This window comes from Mandrillus leucophaeus, unplaced genomic scaffold (genome assembly GCF_000951045.1).
Source record: "Mandrillus leucophaeus isolate KB7577 unplaced genomic scaffold, Mleu.le_1.0 Scaffold146, whole genome shotgun sequence".
NCBI classification, from domain to species: domain Eukaryota; kingdom Metazoa; phylum Chordata; class Mammalia; order Primates; family Cercopithecidae; genus Mandrillus; species Mandrillus leucophaeus.
In genome coordinates this window covers 1,360,904-1,368,985 of record NW_012101432.1, presented here as the reverse complement: position 1 = coordinate 1,368,985, position 8,082 = coordinate 1,360,904, and the positions used below count along the sequence as shown (strand labels likewise).

The 8,082-nt window shown below is 38.3% G+C and overlaps 1 protein-coding gene across 3 annotated transcripts in view; it reads left to right on the top strand.

Moving 5' to 3' along the window:
• The window catches only part of CDK15 (cyclin-dependent kinase 15), a 94,697-nt gene that overhangs the window by 31,596 nt on the left and 55,019 nt on the right, over nt 1-8,082 (top strand). The window lies entirely within an intron of this gene.

Below are 8,082 nucleotides of genomic sequence, written 5' to 3'. Positions count from 1 at the left end.
AGGAAGGAAGGAAGGAAGGAAGGAAGGAAGGAAGGAAGGAAGGAAGGAAGGAAGGAATCCAGATAGGTGCTCTCAAGTAAAGCCACAGAGTTGGGGAGGCTCTAAGGTTAATGGGGTGCGATAGTGAGCTCTCAGACACTCATCATCCTAGAACGGCAGTGTTATTTTCTCTGGATCATATTCCTGGAGACCTCCCAGTCATCTGGGGGCCACTGTTAGACATGTCATGACTTTACAGACACAGCCAACTCTCCAAAGGTAATGAAATATATGAATCTCTTTCAGTACCTTGGAAGAAAGGGTTTATATAAAAACACAAAGCCCTATTTTCAAAAATCCATAATTGATTTTAAAAAATTAAATGGTGTCCTAAGAGACTAAGCTAAGCTTTTAGATCTCCCAAAGAATTAAGAAAGGTTGCAGACATTTTTCTCCAGTGTAAGTCATTGATTTCTGATACCCGGCACAATTTCTAGAAATATCATCTGCTAGTCAAAACCCTCCTGAAACTGTCAGCTCACACTGCTCAGCACTGTCACTTCAAAGGACTCCGGCAGGCTCTGGCTTACTCAGCTCTTAATGATAGCTTCCTGATTATGTTTCACAGACAGAGTGAAACTTCTACCCATCAATTTTAAACTATATTTTATTATGGAATATTTAAAACATTCAAAAGTGTATATAACATATATGTAGATCAGTGATTCTCAACCAGGGAGCAATTTTGCTCTGCAGGGGACATTTGGCAATGTCTGGAAACATTTTTTGTTTTCACAGCTGGGGGTAGGGGGGTGGGGGTAGCACTGGCATCTAGTGGGTAGAGACCAGGGATGCTGCTAAACATCCTACAGTGCAGAGGACAGGCCCCTGCAACAAAGACTTATCCAACCCAAAACGTCTGTAGTGTCAAGATTAAGAAAGCTGATGTAGATTAAGAAGTTTAATTTACTTTTAGAGACAGGGTCTCCCTTGGTTGCCCAGGCTGGAGTACAGAGGTGAGGTTGTCTCACAGCAGCCTCCAACTCCTGGGCTCAAGTGATCCTCCTGCCTCAGCCTCCTGAGTAGCTGGGAACACAGGTGTGTGCCACCACACCTGGCTAATTAAAAAAATGTAGAGAGAGAGAGTCTCACTTTGTTGCCCATGCTGGTCTCAAACTCCTGGCTTCAAGAGATCCTCCTGCCTTGGCTTCCCAAAGTGCTGGAATTACAGGTATAAGCCACCACACCCAACCAATTCAGAAGCTTAATAACATGAACTCCATAACCTGCTACCCAGTGTAACAACTAGAACATAATCCGTACTGTCCTATCAACTGTGTCCCTTTCCCATAACCTGCCCCTCCACTAGAAGGCCTTTACCTGATTTTTTTTTCCTTTTTTTGGGTCAGTATTCTCTTACATCTTTTTAAAATAATCCTTTTACATTTTAGAGGTATTCTAAAGAATTTTTTTGTTTTACTTGATTTTGAGGTTTTATAAAAATGATGTTATATTGCTTTTAGTCTTCTGTAACTTGGTTTTGTTTCATCCAATATGTTACATGTTTCTAAGATTCATCCATGTTGATCTGTTTTGCTATACATTATTTTCTTTAGTGAATATTTCAGAGAGAGAGAGATATATATTTTATGTGTGAGATAGAATCTTGCTCTGTTGCAGTGGCTTGATCTCGGCTCACTGCAACCTTCGCCTCCTGGGTTCAAGCGATTCTCATCCCTCAGCCTTGTGAGTAGCTGGGATTGCAGGTGTGCCCCACCACACCCTGATCATTTTTGTATTTTTAGTAGAGACGGGGTTTCACCATGTTGGCCAGGTTGGTCATGACCTCCTGACCTCAGGTGATCCACTCGTCTTGGCCTCCCAAAGTGTTGGGGTTACAGGTGTGAGCCACTGCACCTGGCCTATGTTGTCTTTTTGAACAAAGTTCTGAATTATAATATTACTGACCTTATCACTCTTTTCTTTTATGGGTAGCTGTTTTTGCTTCTTGTTTAAAAATTCCTTCCCTTCCTGAGGTCAGAATGATTTTGTCCAATACATTATTATTATTATTATTATTTTGAGATGGAGTCTTACTCTGTAGCCCAGGCTGGAGTGCAGTGGCGCCATCCGGTCTCACTGCAACCTCCGCCTCCTGGGTTCAAGCATTCCCCCTACCTCAGCCTCCCAAGTAGCTAGGATTACAGACATGCACCACCATGCCTGACTAATTTTTTTGTATTTTTAGTAGGGACGAGGTTTCACCGTGTTGGCCAGGCTGGTCTTGAACTCCTGACCTCAAGTGATCCCCCTACCTTGGCTTCTCAAAGTGCTGGGATTACAGGTGTGAGCCACCACCCCCGGCCTGTCCAATACATTCTTTTAAAGATTGTAAAGTTTCTTCTTTCACTTTAAATCTTTAATACATTGAAATTGACTTGTATTTGCTAAACAGTTGTTTCACACTAATTTCTTCAGTGATGTGCCATGCCAAATCTCCTTTATATCAAGTTTTCATAAATACATAGATCTGTTTCTGGGCTCTCTGTTCTGCCAATTTGTCTGTTTTTGTACCAGTGCCACAATATTAATGTCTATAACTTTGCAATAATACTTGATATTTTGTAGGCCAAGTCTCCCAGCCTATTTCATCTTCTTCAAAAGTGTTTTGGCTATATTTCTCTTCTGATTTTTCATATAAATTTTAGATTTAATGTTTCAAGTTTCATGAAAAATGCTCCTGGGATTTTCATTGGAATTGCATAGTAATTATAGAACAATTCGTATGTAATTTACTTCTTTATAATACAGTATTGTCCTCCAATTTTTTAACATGGCATATTGCTCCACCTGTTTAAGTTATTTTTAAATGACTTTTAATGAAGTTTTATATCCTTCTCTTGAAGGTCTGACATATCTGAAACAAAGGTTCTTGTAAGTCTATTTCATTGTTTATTGTTTCTTTTTGTTCTTGCATATGGTATCTTTTTTCCTATGTGTGTTCATTTGTTTTTGACAGTGATATGCTGATTTGCCTTGGAATTTTATTTGTGAGATTTCGTTGAGGACCTGAATGAAGTGCGTTCCCTCAGAGAGGATTTGCATTTAATGATGCCAGATATAGCATATATTTTAAATGAAATTTATTATTATATTTTACGTAAATATTGGTCTACTACCCAGACCCTGATTTCTTAATAACGTTTTCTGTTAAAAACAACTTGGATTCTTTGAATAAATGACTGATTCTAAAGCTGGGGCAGATAATGTACAAGATGAGCCTGGAGCATCTTGTTGGGCCAGAAAATTTCCTTACAAAGTAATCAAAAAATGATAGGAATATGTCAAAAGGACATGGGAAGCAACTTGAAGAGGCTTTTGCTGGTTAAATCTGGGACAATTTGAGCATCAAAGTAAATAATGAGAGTAATGGATTATAATCCGTTGAATAAAATAAGATAGCTAGCTTCCTGGCTAGTTAGATAAGAAGGGAAGCTCACTGGATGCAGTGGCTCACACCTGTAATCCCAGCACTTTGGGAGGCCGAGGTGGGTGGATTCCTTGAGGCCAGGAGTTCAAGACCACTCTGGCCAACATGGTAAAACACGATCCCTACTAAAAATACAAAAAATCAGCTGGGCCTGGTGGTGCACTCCTGCAATCCCAGCTTCTCAGGAGATTGCAGTGAGCTGAGATCGCGCCAGTGTACTACAGCCTGCCTGGGCAACAGAGTGACAGCCTAAGCTTCTCCTGACAGAATAATGTCAACTAATAACTGGATTGAATATGACAGTTAGAAAATCACTATTTTATAACCAGTATAGTAGTATTTGGTGGAAACAAGAATAATTAATGCTAAAGTAGAGGGGGAAAGTTTGATGAGGAATAAGATATTTACGTAGTCTCAAAGTACCTTTCACAAATTACTTGTTAATCACAAAGGGAAAAAACGGTAACTTTACAGTAGAGAAATTTGGCAGACAATATCTTGCCCAAGTGATTAAAGTTAATATAATGAATAATGGGACTGGCTGGCATCATGTGTCTCCTCATATGATGCACTGAGAAGGATATAATATCATTTATGTGGTATTTCTGTTGGGGGGAAGCATAATCTGACTCTAATCATGAGGATACATCAGATAAACCTAGTTTAAGGGACATTCTACAAAGTAACTGGCCTGTACTTATTAGAAGTGTTAAGATTTTAAAAGATAAAGACTGAGGAACTGTTCCAGATTAAAGGAGACTCCAGAAACATGCCAACTAAATGTAATGCATGGTCCTAGATTGGATCTTGAGGGAGATGGTGCTCTAAAGAATACTGTAGAAACAATAGGTGAAATTTCAATAGGGACTGTGGATTAGATAGGGGTATTGGATGAATGTTAAATTTCCTGATTTTGATAATTGTACTGTTGTTATGTAAGAGGATACTTTGATTCTCAGAAAATACCAACATAATTATTTAGGGATGAAGAGTCATGATATCTACAATTTACCCCCTAATGCTTCAGAAAAGATATAGACAGATACATATATAGATAGATAGATAAAATAATGAAACAAAAGTGACAAAATATTGGCAATGACTGAACCTGTTTGGAGGATATAAGAGAGTTCGTTATACTGCTGCAACTTTTCTATAAGTTTGAAATTATTTCAAGATTAAGAGTTGCCTCCAAATTGCGAAATCGTGTTTCATCACAGATAGTGTGAGACGCACTAGCCTAACATATGATCAGAATTTGTAATTTCATAGCACACAGAATGTGTGTTTGAGAAGAATGTGTGTGTCCGCCCAATTGTTGAGTGCTATTTTTTGTTTGTTTGTTTTGTTTTGTTTTGTTTTTGAGACAGAGTCTCACTCTGTCTCCAAGGCTGGAATGCAGTGGCTCTATCTCGGCTCACTGCAACCTCCACCTCCTGGGTTCAAGCGATTCTCTTGCCTTAACCTCCCGAGTAGCTGAGATTACAGGCGCACACCATCACACCCAGCTAATTTTGTATTTTTAGTAGAGATGGGGTTTTGCCATGTTGGCCAGGCTGGTCTCGAACGTTAGACGTCAGGTGATCCACCTGCATTGGCCTCCCAAAGTGCTGGGATTACAGGCGTGAGCCACCGTTTTTACATATGTTCAAAAATTCAAGATTGCTGTTTGTGTTATCCAAATCTTCTTTATATTATTTTCGTCTTTTTAACCTACCAACGAAAGGTGTGTTGAAATCATTCACGATATTATTGATTTGTCAGAATTCTATCCACTTTTGCTTTATGTGCTTTGAAGCTATTTTCATTAAGTGCGAGTAAATTTAAGACTGCTCATTATTCCTTTGTGCACTTTAGTTACCACTTTCAGAATAATTTTCCTTTCTCCTGAAATACATCTTTTAGAGTTTTTGTGTGTGTGTATGTAGGCCTGCTGGTGGCAAATTCTCTGTTTTTGTTTTCAGAAGATAAACCCTAATTATTGAAAGGTAGTTTTGTTGGGGATGTGATTCTAGATTGACAGTTGTTTCTCTCAGAACTTTGAAGATGTCATTCGTCTTCTTTGTCTTCCTTTGTTGCTGTCGAGGAGTTTGCTTTTAGCCTTATTACCTTCCTTTTGCAAGTGATCTCATTTTCTCTGGATGTTTTAAAGACTTTTTTCTTTGCCTTTGTAATTAGGCAGTTTTCTCTAGGAGGTGTCTAGTGTGGATTTCTTTTTACTTACCCTGCTTGGTATATCTTGTGCTTCTTCCATTTATGAATTCATGTCTTTCATCAGCCATTTTCTGTTTGAATATTGACTCTATTCTATTCTCTGTCTGTAGAGCTCCAATGAAAGACTATTAGATCATATTCTTCTGTTATCCATTTCTCTTCTCTCCTTCATATTTTCCATTTCCTTAACTTTCTGTGATGCATTCTGGGTAATTTCTTCAGCTCATCTACTAGTTCTTTAAGTCTCTCTTAAACCATGTATTATGTTGGCGCAAAAGTAATTGTGGTTTTTGCCATTGAAAGTAATGGCAAAACCATAATTACTTTTGCACCAACCTGTATCTCTTACCTTTTTACCGCATATACAAAAATGTATGTTATTCCATGGATAAGTGTTTCATGAATTTAACCATGAGCAACAATGACACTTACAATATAAAAATGCAATTATAAGTTAAAATTATTATTACTCTTATTGATTTCATTTGATTGTTGTTTGCCTGGTAAAACTAAAAATGTAATGTAGAAATAGAACAATATGCATCTTCCATTGAGCTCACTATATTTGTTTACCCTCAAAGTAATTGCTAGACCTTGGGTGTTTACACTGAGATCCCTCTCCTCCCATTTTTTTCTCTTTCTTTTCAGAGTGATAAGAGGGGAAGTGAGAAGGGAGAAGATTTCCAGTTGGTAAAGAATGAAAAAGAAAGAAAAATAATCCTATTCTGCTAGGCCATGCAACCCCATAGGGTCCAAAGTGAATGCCTTTGTAGGAGGTAGATGATACTTGGTGAGCATTAGTACCTTTGTCTTAAAGAAACCAATTATAACCCGTAGTGCAGAGCCTCTCTTTCACAATGAGGCCTGGTGGCAGCAGTGTGAGTAGGGGGCCAGAGCAAATAAACAGGGGCTCTTGTTAATTATGGAAAACTTGCAACTAGGACATATTGGTTATTCCCAGTGCTCCCAACCAACATTCTCTCATCTTCCGACATCTTTTCTTCTCTCTCTTTCTGCTACCTTTTCAGACCTTAAAAGATTCCATTAGGGACTTTAGTGAGAAAAACACAATATTTTAGGATTATTAAATGGTGTGGTTTTTAGTGTTTTTGTATTGTGTTAAAATATACATAAAATTTACCATTCATCACCATTTTCAAGTGTACAATTCAGTGGCATTCAGTACATTCACATTGTTGTTGTAACCATCACCACTGTCCGTCTCCAGAACTTTTCATCATCCCAAACTCAAACCCTGCACATATTAAACGATGATTTCCCATTACCGCCTCTCCTCAGCCCCTGGTAACCATTATCCTACTTCCTATCTTTACGAATTTGACTATTCTTGGTACCTCATATAAGTGGAATCGTACAATACTTCTTCTGTGTCCAGTTTGTTTTGCTTAGCATAACGTTTTCAAGGTTCATCCATGTCATAGTACACTGAGTTTTCAAGAAGCATTTATTTCAGTACACAAGGTCGTCTATTCAGTATCAGTTTCAGGCAGCTGCTGGTTTTAGGACTAGAGAAAGTTGTCTCCGCCTAACAGATTCTTTACTGTCAAATTTCTTGCTGCAAACTTCCAAATATAAAAAGAGTGGTCTAGAGAAAAGCAAGTGAGAATGTCATGTCACTGCCATATATTACGTTATTCTGAATTAACTTCAACAGTAAAAAATGAAATACTGATTCATTTCTCCCGACAACATTTTGATATGCTCCTTGCACCTCCAAAAAGCCTAAAACTCCTGAGATGGTTTTTTTCTCCAGGGATTGCCTAAGGAATCTGAGGAATCTTTCCCCCTCTTATGGAAGAATTTGTTCATGCTCAGAATAGAGAAAAAGTAGAAGGAGAACCAGAAAGAGGAGAAAACATGTAAGCAGTTTCCTCTAACTTGACTGAAGAACCACAGTTGGAACCATAAAATGATCCAGTGCTTCTCTCCCTTCTGGAAGGGTTTAATGTTTGATGTCACCAGGTCTTTTCTCCCTTGCATATGCATTTCCCCTTCATCTACACGGGCTGCCCCAGGGGTATCTCCACAGAGCAGAAATCCTCGGAGAAGCTTAAAGATATGTAGGGTAAGAGGAGCCCCAGGAATGAAGATTTAAGAACAAAATAGAAAAATAAAAGGAAGTGGAAGCTAGTTCCCTATCTGGACTTGAATGTTCAGAATATTTAAAATGTTTGCTTTAACAATAGTCTGTGGTGGGCAAAATAGATGATAGCCACATGACTTGTATTCTTAAGGGCCAAGAAGCAAATTAAAAAAAAAAAAAAAAACAGTTCTGAACAGAAATGAAAAAAATAAGATAAATTGCATAGTTTTGTTTGTATGTATGTTTGTTTGTTTGAGATGGAGTCTGGCTCTGTCACCCAGGCTGGAGTGCAGTG